Here is a 12,891-nt window from a genome sequence, read left to right on the forward strand (position 1 = left end):
GTGATCTGATATTGTGACCTTTGAACTGACCCACCTCATAGGGAAGGAGGTAAGACGTTTCTCATTAAAACATGGACATCAACCAGGGCTGCAAATCAAGCGACCATGATTCTGGGAGTCGAATCAGTTTGACTCTGTCAGGACATGTCCAGCAACTAAGTGACAAATTCACCTTCTACGCAATTATCTTCATTGCATTGAGCACAGAGAGGGTTGCGTTGGAGACTGGTGCTGAACGCAACATGGCAGTGATTGGAGGATCAAACCGAATCAACACTGAAGGAGATCAGGAATTCAGCAAGGATGAAATGATTTTAAAATGGAAGGCGCAGCTGCCAATCTTATGTGTGCATCTCCTGTGCCGGTGCAATGAAGAACGTGTCAGAATAAATCTGGCTTTCCATTTCATTAAAATTCTCTGCGCTTCGTGCATTTGGAGCTGAGCTCCCGGGTTTCAGGCGCTTGCTTTGAAAAACTGCACTAAGGAAGGAAAACAAGAGCAGTTGGTGCAATATTTATCAGTTCTGAACATTCAGCCGCATCACTTGATGATGAGAGAATATTGACTTACCCAGTAGAAGGTTTCCATCTCAGTATCTATCTGCTGGTCTCCCTGTTTATTGATAGGCTTATAAAGACAGATGTTCCTTCTCTACACGCCGTCACTGTTGCGTTTGCCTCTCTCTCTCTCTCTCTTTCTGTCTCTGATCCGCGAGAGATACCAATTTCTCCACAGCACTGAGCTGTCCCTCAGCCTGAACGGTCACATCGAGGTCAACAGCGCTAGAAGGAAAACAACCCCCTTCATAAAATCCCCGCAGTATGGGAGCAGGCCATTCGGCCCGTACCGACCCTCCAAAGAACACCACACCCTATCCCCGTAACCCTGCATTTCCCATGGCTAACCCACCTAACCTGCACATCTCCTGGACACTATGGGTAATTTGGAATGGCCAATCCATGCACCTGTGGGAATAAACCAGAGGAACCCTACGCAGGCACAGGGAGAATGTGCAAACTCCACCCAGACGGTCACCCGAGGTGAGAATCGGGCCCATGTCCCAGGTCCGGTGAGGTAGCAACGCTGACCACTGATCCACCACATCTTTAAGAACACACTTTTTGAAATTCATTGACGGGATGTGTGTGGCACTGGCTAGGCCAGCATTTTTTTTGCCCAGAGGGAAGTCAAGAATCAACCGCCATAGCTGGGGGTCTGGAGTCACATATAGACCGGACCAGGCCAGGATGGCAGTTTCCTTCCCTAAAGGACACTAGTGACCCAGATGGGTTTTAGTTCCTGTCTCTCCCTATATCCAGACGGGTTGTTGCATTCACAACTGAACAGCTTTCCCACCCCCAACTCATCGTGACCTTTCTGTTTTGTTTTTAACTCGCCTTGAGAGTGGAGTCACAGGTAGATAGAGTCACAAAGAAGGCGTTTGGTATGCTTTCCTTTATTGGTCAGAGTATGAGTACAGCAGCTGTACAGGATATTGGTTAGGCCACTGTTGGAATATTGCGTGCAATTCTGGTCTCCTTCCTATCGGAAGGATGTTGTGGAACTTGAAAGGGTTCAGAAAAGATTTCCAAGGGTGTTGCCAGGGTTGGAGGATTTGAGCTATGGGGAGAGGCTGAACAGGCTGGGGCTGTTTTCCCTGGAGTGTCGGAGGCTGAGGGGTGACGTTATAGAGGTTTATAAAATCATGAGGGACATGGATAGGATAAATAGACAAAGTCTTTTCCCTGGGGTCAGGGAATCCAGAACTAGAGGGGATAGGTTTAGGGTGAGAGGGGAAAGATATAAAAGAGACCTAAGGGGCAACTGTTTCACACAGAGGGTGGTACGTGTATGGAATGAGCTGCCAGAGGATGTGGTGGAGGCTGATACAATTACGACATTTAAGAGACATTTGGATGGGTATATGAATAGGAAGGGTTTGGAGGGATATGGGCCGGGTGCTGGCAGGTGGGACTAGATTGGGTTGGGATATCTGGTCGGCATGGACAGGTTGGACCGAAGGGTCTTTGACGTGCGTGTCTGTGTGTGTGCATGCGTATATGTGTGTGTAAGTGTGTTTGTGTGTATGTGTGTGTCAGTGGGTGTGTGTTTGTGTGTGTGTGCGCGCGTGTGTGTAAGTATGTGTGTCTGTGTGTGTGCACATGTGTGTGCGTGTAAGTGTGTTTGTGCATGTGTGTCAGTGTGTGTGTGTGTGCCTGTGTGCATGTGCACATGTAAATGTGTTTGTGTCTCTGTGTGTCTGTGTGTGTGTCGGTGTGTGTGTGCACGCGTGTGTGCATGTGTGTGGGTGTGTGTGTTTGTGTGTGTGTGCATGTTTGACTGTGTGTGCGTGTGTGTGTGTGCGTGCGCGTGCACATGTTTGAGTGTGCATGTGTGATTGGTTGTGTGTGTATATGTGCATATGTGTGTTTGTGTGCGTCGGCGTGTCTGTGTTTGTATGTGTTTGGGTGCGTGTGTGTGTTTGTGTGTGCATGTGTGTTTTTATGCGTGTGTGCCTGTGTGCGTGTGGGTGTGCATTTGTATCTGTGTGTGTGTGTGTGTGTGTGTGTGTGTATATATACGTGTGTGTGTACGTGGGCGTGCGTGTGTGTGTCTGTGTGCTTGTGCATGTGTATGTGTTTACGTGTGTCCGTGCGTGTGTGCGTGCCTGTGTGTACGTGTGTCTGCGTGTGTATGTGTGTGTGTGTCTGTCTGTGTGTGCACGTGTGTGTGCGTGTGCATGTATGTGTGTGCGTGTGTGTGTCCATGTGTGTCTGCATGTGTGTGCATGTGTGTGCGTGTGTGTGTGTCTGTATGTGCGCATGCGTGTGTATGTGTATGTGTGTCTGTGTGTGCGCATGCGTGTGTATGTGTGTGCGTGTGTGTGTACGTGTGTGTGTGTCTGTATGTGTATGTGTGTGTGCGTGTGTGTGTGTCTGTGTGTGTGCACATGTGTGTGCGTGTGCATGTATGTGTGTGCGTGTGTGTGTGCATGTGTGTCTGCATGTGTGTGCATGTGTGTGCGTGTGTGTGTATGTGTGTGTGTATGTGCGTGTATGTGTGTGTGTGTCTGTGTGTGTATGTGTGTGTCTGTGTATGTATGTGTGTATGTGGGTGTGTATGTGTGTGTATCTGTATGTGCGTGTGTGTCTGTGTGTGTGCATGTGCGCCTATATGTGTGTATTTGTGTGTGTCTGTGTCTATGTGTGTGCATGCGTGTGTGCCTGTGTCTATGTGTGTGCACATGTGTGTGTTTGTGTGTGTGTGAGTGCCGGTGTGTGTGTCTATGTGTGTCTGTGTGTGTGTGTCTGTGTGTGTATTTGTGTGAACGTGTTTGTGAGTGCGTGTGTTTGTGTATGTTTGTCTGTGTTTGTCTACGTGTGTGTATGTGTGTGTTTGTGTGTCAGTGTGTATGTCAGTTTGTGTGTGTATGCGTGTGTACATGTGTGTATGTCTGTGTGTGTATGTGTGTGTGTCTGTGTGTATGTGTATATTTGCGCATGTGTGTGTATGGGTGTGCGTATGTGTGTGCGTGTGCGTGTGTGTGTGTGCCTGTGTGTTTGTGCATGTGTGTGTACGTGTGTGTGCCTGTGTGCGTGTGTGCGTCTGTGTGTGTGTGCGTGTGTGTGTATATGTGCTTTTGTGTGTGTGTCTGTTTGTGTGTGCATCTGTATCTGTGCATGTGTGTGTGAGCATGCTTGTGTGTGTCTGTGTGTGTGTCTGCGTGTGTGTCTGCATCTGTGCATCTGTGTGTGTCTGTGCGTGCGTGTGTATGTGTGTGTGTCTGTGTGAGTCTGCGTGTGTGTGTGTCTGTGTGTGTATGTCAGTGTGTCTGTGTGTGTATGTCAGTGTGTCTGTGTGTGTCTGCTTGTGCCTGTGTGTGTCTGTGTATCTGTGTGTGTCTGTGTATGCATCTATGTGTGTGTGTGGCTGTGTGTATCTGTGTGTGTGTGTCTGTGTCTGTGTGTGTGTCTGTGCGTGTGTGTCTGCGTGTGTGTGTTTGAGTGTGTGTGTCTGTGTGTCAGCGTGTCTGTGTGTGTGTGTCTGCGTGTGTGTGTGTGTGTGTGTCTGCGTGTGTGTTTGTGTGTGTGTGTGTGTGTCTGTGTGTGTGCGTGTGTGTGTCTGTGTGTGTGTGTCTGTGTCTCTGTCTCTGTGTGTGTGTGCGTGTGTGTGTGTCTGTGTGTCAGTATGTCTGTGTGTGTGTGTCTGCGTGTGTGTTTGTGTGTGTGTGTGTCTGTGTGTCCGTGTGTGCGTGTGTGTGTCTGTGTGTGTGTGTGTGTGTCTGTGTGTGTGTCTGTGTGTGCGTGTGTGTGTCTGTGTGTCTGTGTGCGTGCATGTGTGTTTGTGTGTGTGTCTGTGTGTCTGTGTGTGTGCGTGTGTGTTTGTGTGTGTGTCTGTGTGTGTGCGTGTGTGTTTGTGTGTGTGTCTGTGTGTCTGTGTTTGTGCGTGTGTGTTTGTGTGTGTGTCTGTGTGTCTGTGTGTGTGCATGTGTAGCTTCAGGACTTCACAATTGCATCATGAGTCTGGTGATGATCTTAAATTGGTCTCAGGTTTAACTCTTATCCCAGCTTGGATTATTGATTCAATGATTTCCATTAACAGAATCACATCTGAAGGTGAATACACCTTTCCCGAGGTGTCCAAACACCAGCTGGCTGAGTCTGGTGGACCTGAGTATGACAGGTCAATGAGTCATGTCCCTTGATGGGGTCTTGCTCTTACACAGCTTGCGTCACTCTGGCACTGAGACTCAGGTACCACCTTCCTCATTTGCCCAGCTCACAGAATATCTTCTGGTTTGACAGCAGCACACCGTTCATGGAGAATTGAGGGGTGATAGATTTAAGACAGATGTCAGAGGCAGGTTCTTTACTCAGAGAGTGGTAAGGGCATGGAATGCCCTCCTTGCCAATGTAGTCACCTCAGCCACATTAGGGAGATTTAAACAAAACTTGGATAAGTACATGGATGATGATGTGATAGTGTAGGGGGATGGGCTTAGATTAGTTCACAGGTCGTTGCAACATCGAGGGCCGAAGGGCCTGTTCTGTGCTGTATTGTTCTGTGTTCTATGTTCTAATACCAGTTTACTGCCCAGTAGCAGTGTGAGACAGCTAGTCCCACCTATTGTTCACATTTTTGAGACACCCTACCCATCCCAAATAACCTGATGTGGATATTGGCCCTTCCCTGAGTTTTTGTAACAAACGATTATGCAAGGTAGTTTTGATGGGCTCTAACTCAGTGTCAGGCTTACACAATGCACAGTGCAATTCAAGTCATAGAGATGTACAGCACGGAAACAGACCCTTCGGTCCAACCTGTCCACGCTGACCAGATATCCCAACCTAATCTAGTCCCACCTGCCAGCACTTGGCCCATATCCCTCCAAACCCTTCCCATTCATATACCCATCCAGATGCCTCTTAAATGTTGCAATCATACCAGCCTCCACCACTTCCTCTCTAAATAATTACAGCCTCATAACACTGGCGTAATTCTACCATAGTCCTCATTATAAATCCTTCTGTTGTCTCTACAACTCTACATCCTCACTTCCTCCACCTGCCCACTGGCTGCTTTACAATGTCAACCTCTGCTTTACGAACTGCTTTGGAGCGTTTCACTGACATGTGAGCGCAGATCGTTGCTGTTGTCGGACACCTGGCTGAGCTGAACCCAGACATGACCGTCCGGTGAAAGCAAGTGGGTCCATCCGCCTTTGTTCGCGCTGAAGATTGAGATCGAGTTTGATCCCATCATTCAACCACCTCCACACACTCCAGCCAAAGCAGAGCTCTGCCCCAGAATCAAACATTCATTCAGTGGCTGACTTGTCATCAAAAATGTACCTGTTTGCCTTGTGAATGTAGGGACAGGAACGGTTGGTAACTAGGAAGGTGAAGGGAATACATCCTTTATTACACTCTGAGGAAGCATTGCTACAATTACACACAGATTCGATCTCTTTACCTTAGAAAGTAAACGTTCACATTGAAGAAGGTTCACTTGATTGGTTCCTGATTGGAGACCTTGGCAGGTTGGGCCGATACTTATTGGAACGTAGAAAAACGAGAGGTGAACTCATCGAAACACCATTCTGAGGGGATTTGAACAGCTAGGTGCTGAGGAGATGATTCCGTTCAAGGGGATATCGAGAATGAATGGGCACAGACTCAAGAGGTCATCGCCCAGCCTCTGATGCTCCAGAGAAAGCAGCCCCAGTCGCTCCCGCGAGCTCAAGTCTTCCAACCCTGACAAAAAAAAATGAAAATTAGTTCTCTGAGGAGGTGACAAGACAGGTCGACGAAGGTCGAGCAGTGGATGTGGTGTATGTGGACTTCAGCAAGGCATTTGATAAGGTTCCCCACGGTAGGCTCATTCATAAAGTCAGGAAGTATGGGATACAGGGAGATTTGGCTATCTGGATTCAGAATAGGTTGTCTGACAGAAGGCAGAGAGTGGTTGTAGATGGAAAGTATTCTGCCTGGAGGTCAGTGTTGAGTGGGGTCCCACAGGGCTCTGTTCTTGGGCCTCTGCTCTTTGCAGTTTTTATAAATGACTTGGATGAGGAGGTTGAGGGGCGGGTTAGTAAATTTGCCGATGACAGAAAGGTTGGAGGTGTCGTCGATAGTATCGAGGGCTATTGCAGGCTGCAGTGTGACATAGACAGGATGCAGAGCTGGGCTGAGAAATGGCAGATGGAGTTCAACCTGGATAAATACGAAGTGATGCATTTTGGAAGGTCGAACTCGAATGCTGAATATAGGATTAAAGACAGGAATCTTGGCAGTGTGGAGGAACAGAGGGATCTGGGTGTGCTAGTACATAGATTCCTCAAAGTTGCAACCCAAGTGGATAGGGTTGTTAAGAAAGCATGTGGTGTTTTGGCTTTCGTTAACAGGGGGATCGAGTTTAAGAGCCACAAGGTTTTGCTGCAGCTTTACAAGTCCCTGGTGAGACCACACTTGGAATATTGTGTCCAGTTTTGGTCGCTCTACTATGGGAAAGATACAGAGGCTTTGGAGAGGGTGCAAAGAAGGTTTACCAGGATGCTGCCTGGACTGGAGGGCTTGCCTTATGAAGAAAGGTTGACTGAGCTCGGACTTTTCTCTCTGGAGAGAAGGAGGAAGAGAGGAGACCTGATCGAGGTGTACAGGGTAATGAGAGGCATGGATAGAGTCAATAGCCAGAGACTTTTCCCCAGGGCAGGATGGACTGGCACGAGGGGTCATCGTTGTAAGGTGTGATCAAGAAGGTATAGAGGAGACATTAGAGGAAGGTTCTTTACACAGAGAGTTGTGAATGCAAGGAATACGTTGCCAGTGGTGGTGATGGAAGCAGAGTCATTAGGGACATTTAAGCGACTGCTGGACATGTACAATAGAGGGGTGCGTAGGTTAGGTTATTTTATTTTAGATTAAGAATAATCCTCAGCACAACATCATGGGCCGAAAGGCCTATTCTGTGCTGTACTTTTCTATGTTCTATGTTCTAAGATAAATGATCTCTCGTTTAAGATAGATGAGGAGGGATTTTGTCTTTTAGAGAGTGTCAGTGAAGGTTCAGGTTTGAGGGTCTGAGAGTGAGGCTTAAATGGGGGCGATGGCCTGGAGGGGTTGATCCAATGGACAGAGGCAACTCCTTTGCCTGAAACCTGCCTTCTGTGGGCTTTCTCCTGGAGACGAGTGACCAGTTGGACTAAAGAGCCCCGTGAGGGCATCTGCAGAGCTCTGCACAATGACACCACCGTCACTGAGAAAAGGTGCAACAGGTCTGGGCTAGACTCAAAGGCAGGGCCAGGCCACATGCTGTATTTTACAGCCAGCCCTCCACCACCTCCAACCAGGGCATGAGTTAAACCCATGATCATGTGTGTGTGTGCGTGTGTGTGTGTGTGAGAGTGAATGTATGTGTTTGTCTGTATGTGTGTTTCCGAGTGTATATGTGTGTGTATTGTATGTCTGTGTGTAAGAGAAAGTGTGTGTGAGTGCCTGTGTGCGTGTGTGTGTGAGAGAGAGTGTGTGTGTGATTGTGTGTGTGTGCATGCATGTGTGTGTGTATATGTGTATGTATTGTATGTGTGTTTGAGAGAGAGAAAATATGTGTGAGTGTGTATGTGAGCGTGTGTGTCAGTGTGAGGGCATGTATGTGAGTGTGTATGTGAGTATGTGTGCTCATATGCGTGTGTGTGTGCAGGCACGGGCATGTGAGATAAAGAGTGTGTGTGTGTGTGTGTGTGTGTGTGTGTGTGTGTGTGCGAGAGAGTGTGTGTGTGAGTGCAAGTGACTTGGAGGGGAACTTGCAGGGGGTAGTGTTCACATGTATCTGCTGCCCTCATCCTTCAAGATGGAAGTGGTCGTGGGCTTGGAATCTTTGGTGAATTTCTGCATCTGCTGCTACTGAGCGTCGGTGGTGGAGGGAGTGGATGTTTGTGGATGTGGTGCCAATCAAGCGGGGATTACTTTGTCCTGGATGGTGTCAAGCTTCTTGAGTGTTGTTGGGGCTGCCCCCATCCAGGCAAGTGGGGAGTATTCCATCACACTCCTGACTTGTACCTTGGAGATGGTGGACAGGCTTTGGGGAGTTGGGAGGAGTGTTATGCACTGCAGTATTCCCAACCTCTGACCTGCTCTTGTAGCCACTGTTTCTGTGGTGAGGCCAGCTCAGTTTCTGGTCTGTGGTAACTCCAGGATGTTGATAGTAGGGAATTCAGTGATCGTTACATCATTGACTGTCAAGGGGGGCGGGTGGGTGTGGCTACCATCTAATGAGGCCTACTCTGATGGATATTGGGTGTGCTCTGTCAGGGTGCAATGAACATCACAAAGAGAGATAGCAGCAGAAATGAGAGGAAAGAGTGATTAAAAAAAACTTACATTTGTACGATACCTTTAACAAAATTAAATATTCGAAGGAAATGTGCAGAGACATTTATTCAAAAGGAGATGGAGGATGATTAGTACATAAAAGAGAACTTGGAGAAATCTAAAAATGCTTACGGAGAGAATTTCTATCATTGCAATGTAGGGGAAGTGATTATCTAGTTGCAGCTCTGCAGGACATTGGTGCAAGACTTTTGGAGTATTACATTCAGTTCTGGTCTCCCTCCCATTGGAAGAATGTTGTGAAACTTGAAAGGGTTCTAAAAAGATTTACAAGGATGTTGCCAGGGTTGGAGGATTTGAGCTACAGGGAGAGGCTGAACAGGCTGGGGCTGTTTTCCCTGGAGCGTCGGAGGCTGAGGGGTGACCTTATAGAGGTTTACAAAATCATGACAGGCATGGATAGGATAAATAGACAAACCTTTTTCCCTGGGGTTGGGGAGTCCAGAACTAGAGGGCATAGGTTTAGGGTGAGAGGGGAAAAAGAGACCTAAGGGGCAACTTGTTCACGCAGAGGGTGGTACATGTATGGAATGAGCTGCCAGAGGAAGTGGTGGAGGCTGGTACAATTGCAACATTCAAGAGGCATTTGGATGGGTATATGAATAAGAAGGATTTAGAGGGATATGGGCCAAGTGCTGGTAAATGGGACTAGACTAATTTAGGATATCTGGTCAGCATGGACGAGTTAGACCGTAGGGTCTGTTTCTGTGCTGTCCATCTCTCTGACTCTATAAAAGAAATATTGGCCAGGACACTGGGTGGAATCCACCCATTCTTAAACATTGTTAAAAGGCAATGTGACATGGAAGCTTTTCATCAGGTACTCAAAGACAAGAAAACGAACTTTATCAAGGGCACAATAACTTATACAGTATGCCCTTCCTGAATGAGTCCGGTTGCACATTTCTCATCCGGCCAGTTGGCGCCCCAAGTAAATGATTCACATGGAAGACCCTGCCACACACTGTATGGGAGTGTCTATATTAATGTTAGCCACAATGTGGGGGAGCCAGTGTGGGACTGGGGTAGACAAAGTTAAAACTCACACGACACCAAGTTATAGACCAACAGGTTTATTTGGAAGCACTAGCTTTCGGAGCGCTGCTCCTTCATCAGATGGTCCTCAGGTCACAGCTACCTGATGATGGACCAGCGCTCTGAAAGCTAGTGCTTCCAAATAAACCTGTTGGACTATAACCTGGTGTTGGGTGAGTTTTAACTTTATAAATGTTAGGCAGACTGGGGAGTGAGGTTTGAACCCATAATCACTGATGGGAGGACTCAGTAGTGCTATCCAATGAACCACAGCGCTCATCGTACATGCTGGAGAAACTCAGCAGGTCTGGCAGCATCTGTGGCGAGAGAAACAGAGTTAACGTTTCATGTCTAGTATGACCCTTCTTGATAATGGCTCAGTCCTGAAGAGGGGGATTTAATTCGCCGGTGTTACCATGGGCCTGGGGCAGAGGGAGGGAAGCTGATGTGGTGATGGACAAGATGTTTACCATCAGTATCTAATTGGAATGCATGCAGTCGTTAATGTGTGCAGTGATATTCTGTGAGCGTGACGTTTATTCCATCATTACCCAACTGCATCTAATGCAAGGCACTGGCCTTTACTAATTGAAGCTGTGTCATTAATGGACTGGACACTTTCAAAATAAGAGGGAATTCGGTCTGTTAACCCTTTGAGGAAGAGCTTGTGAAGATTTGATTTGATTCATTATTGTTATATGTACCTGGGTACAGTTTTGTTTTGTGTGCAGTACACACAGATACCACTAGGGAAGCTGCTGCAGAGGTTTGTGATGCTTAGCTTCCCTACAGTACAGGGGCAGGCCATTCAGCCCATCGAGTCTGCACCGACCCTCCAAAGGACATCCTACTTACACTCCATCTCTGTAGCAACCACAGCTAACCCACCCTAACCTGCGCATCCCTGGACACTATGGGCAATTTCCCAATGGCCAACCACTCTAACCTGCACATCCATGGGAACTATGGGCAATTTCCCATGGCCAATCCACCCTAACCTGCACATCCCTGGACACTATGGGCAATTTCCCATGGCCAATCCACACTAACCTGCACATCCCTGGACACTATGGGCAATTTCCCATGGCCAATCCACACTAACCTGCACATCCCTGGACACTATGGGCAAATTCTCATGGCCAATCCACCCTAACCTGCACATCCCTGGACACTATGGGCAATTTCCCAATAGCCACCCACTCTAACCTGCTCATCTTTGGGAACTATGGGCAATTTCCCATAGCCATTCCACCCTAACCTACACATCCCTGGACACTATGGGCAAATTCTCATGGCCAATCCACCCTAACCTGCACATCCCTGGACACTATGGGCAATTTCCCAATGGCCACCCACTCTAACCTGCTCATCTTTGGGAACTATGGGCAATTTCCCATAGCCATTCCACCCTAACCTACACATCCCTGAACACTATGGGCAAATTCTCATGGCCAATCCACCCTAACCTGCACATCCCTGAACACTATGGGCAAATCAACATGGCCAATCCACCTTAACCTTCGCATCTTTAGACTGTGGGAGGTAACTCACACAGACACAGGGAGAATGTGCAAATTCCACACAGACAGTTGCCTGAGGTTGGAATTGAACCCAGATCCCTGACACGGTGAGGCAGCAGTGCTAACCACCGAGCCGCCATGCTTTCACTGTCGGTAGGTGCAGGAAACCCATCAGGCACAGGAAGATCCCACAAACTGCAGCGACCAGACAATTGATTGAGCGACAAGCATGCCCAGGACAAACCGAACCCCACCACCCCCCCACCGACCCCCAACTGCGTCCAGAGACACGGTTTACTGTGGCTCCTCTGAAAGGTGGCATCCCTCGGAATGACAATGCAACCTGGAGACGAAATCTGCCGTCCTCACGTTTGCCTAGATTAAATCAGAGCTGAGCAAACGGGTCTTTCTCGTTGGAGTGAAGAAGGGTGAGAGGTGACTTGATAGAGGTGTACAAGACAATGAGAGGCACAGATAGAGTAGATAGACAGAGACTTATTTCCCTGTGTGGAAATAACTATCATGAGGGAGCATAATTTTAAGGTAATTGGAGGAAGGTTTTGGAATGATGTCAGAGGTGGGTTCTTCACTCAGACTGTGGTGGGTGTGTGGAATGCACTGCCAGCAGTGGTAGTGGTCGAGTCAGACACATTAGGAACATATAAGTGACTCTTGTATAGGCTCATGGAAGATAGTAATGTTACAACATAGGGTTAAACCCCACTTCCTGCTAATTTAAACCTGCCACACAGAAAAGATTTATCGCGTGCAGTAATCTGTAAAAATTCAAGAGGCCAAGAACTAGTTAAAGTAGAAATTAACAGCTTTATTTCTTAAAGTATAACAGAGAATAATTAACTAACAACTATTTACCACTCCTTCCTAAGCCTATCTTTTACTTTCCCTTCTATAATACTGGCCCAATAAAACCCCTAATTAAGATTTACCAAAATTCAAATTTCAAAACCAGCCAGCTGTCCAATCTTCTCTTGATATCTTCCTCTGTAGATTTGCTCCTTCTTCGGGATTTCTGTCTCACAGATCACAGATCGATAAAGGTACCGGTAAGAGAGTTATTGTTCAGGCAGTCTGTACATGCTGGTGGTGTGGCGGTTCTCCTCCCAACTGTTCAATTTTCCCCGGTCTTATATCCCCCAAAGCATTGGATTGTGTCATTGGCTTATAAGATTATCAATATACTCAATTCAAACATGATTGAAGTTTGGTATTTTTGGGGGGTGTAATTTAAACTGATTGGCCGAATTTGAATTTGTTTTTGTTTCCAGGCAACCAGCTACACTAACTGGGCCACATGTGACATTGTATCTTGTTGAGAACACTTGGTACTGTCAGGTAGTTCTGCTAGCTTTTAACTCTCTTAAAGGTACAGTACACTTCTATTCCTTCATAGCAGTAAAATGAAGGGCACTAGGTTGACTTGACACTG

This window comes from Chiloscyllium punctatum, chromosome 8 (genome assembly GCF_047496795.1).
Source record: "Chiloscyllium punctatum isolate Juve2018m chromosome 8, sChiPun1.3, whole genome shotgun sequence".
Taxonomy (NCBI): Eukaryota; Metazoa; Chordata; class Chondrichthyes; order Orectolobiformes; family Hemiscylliidae; genus Chiloscyllium; species Chiloscyllium punctatum.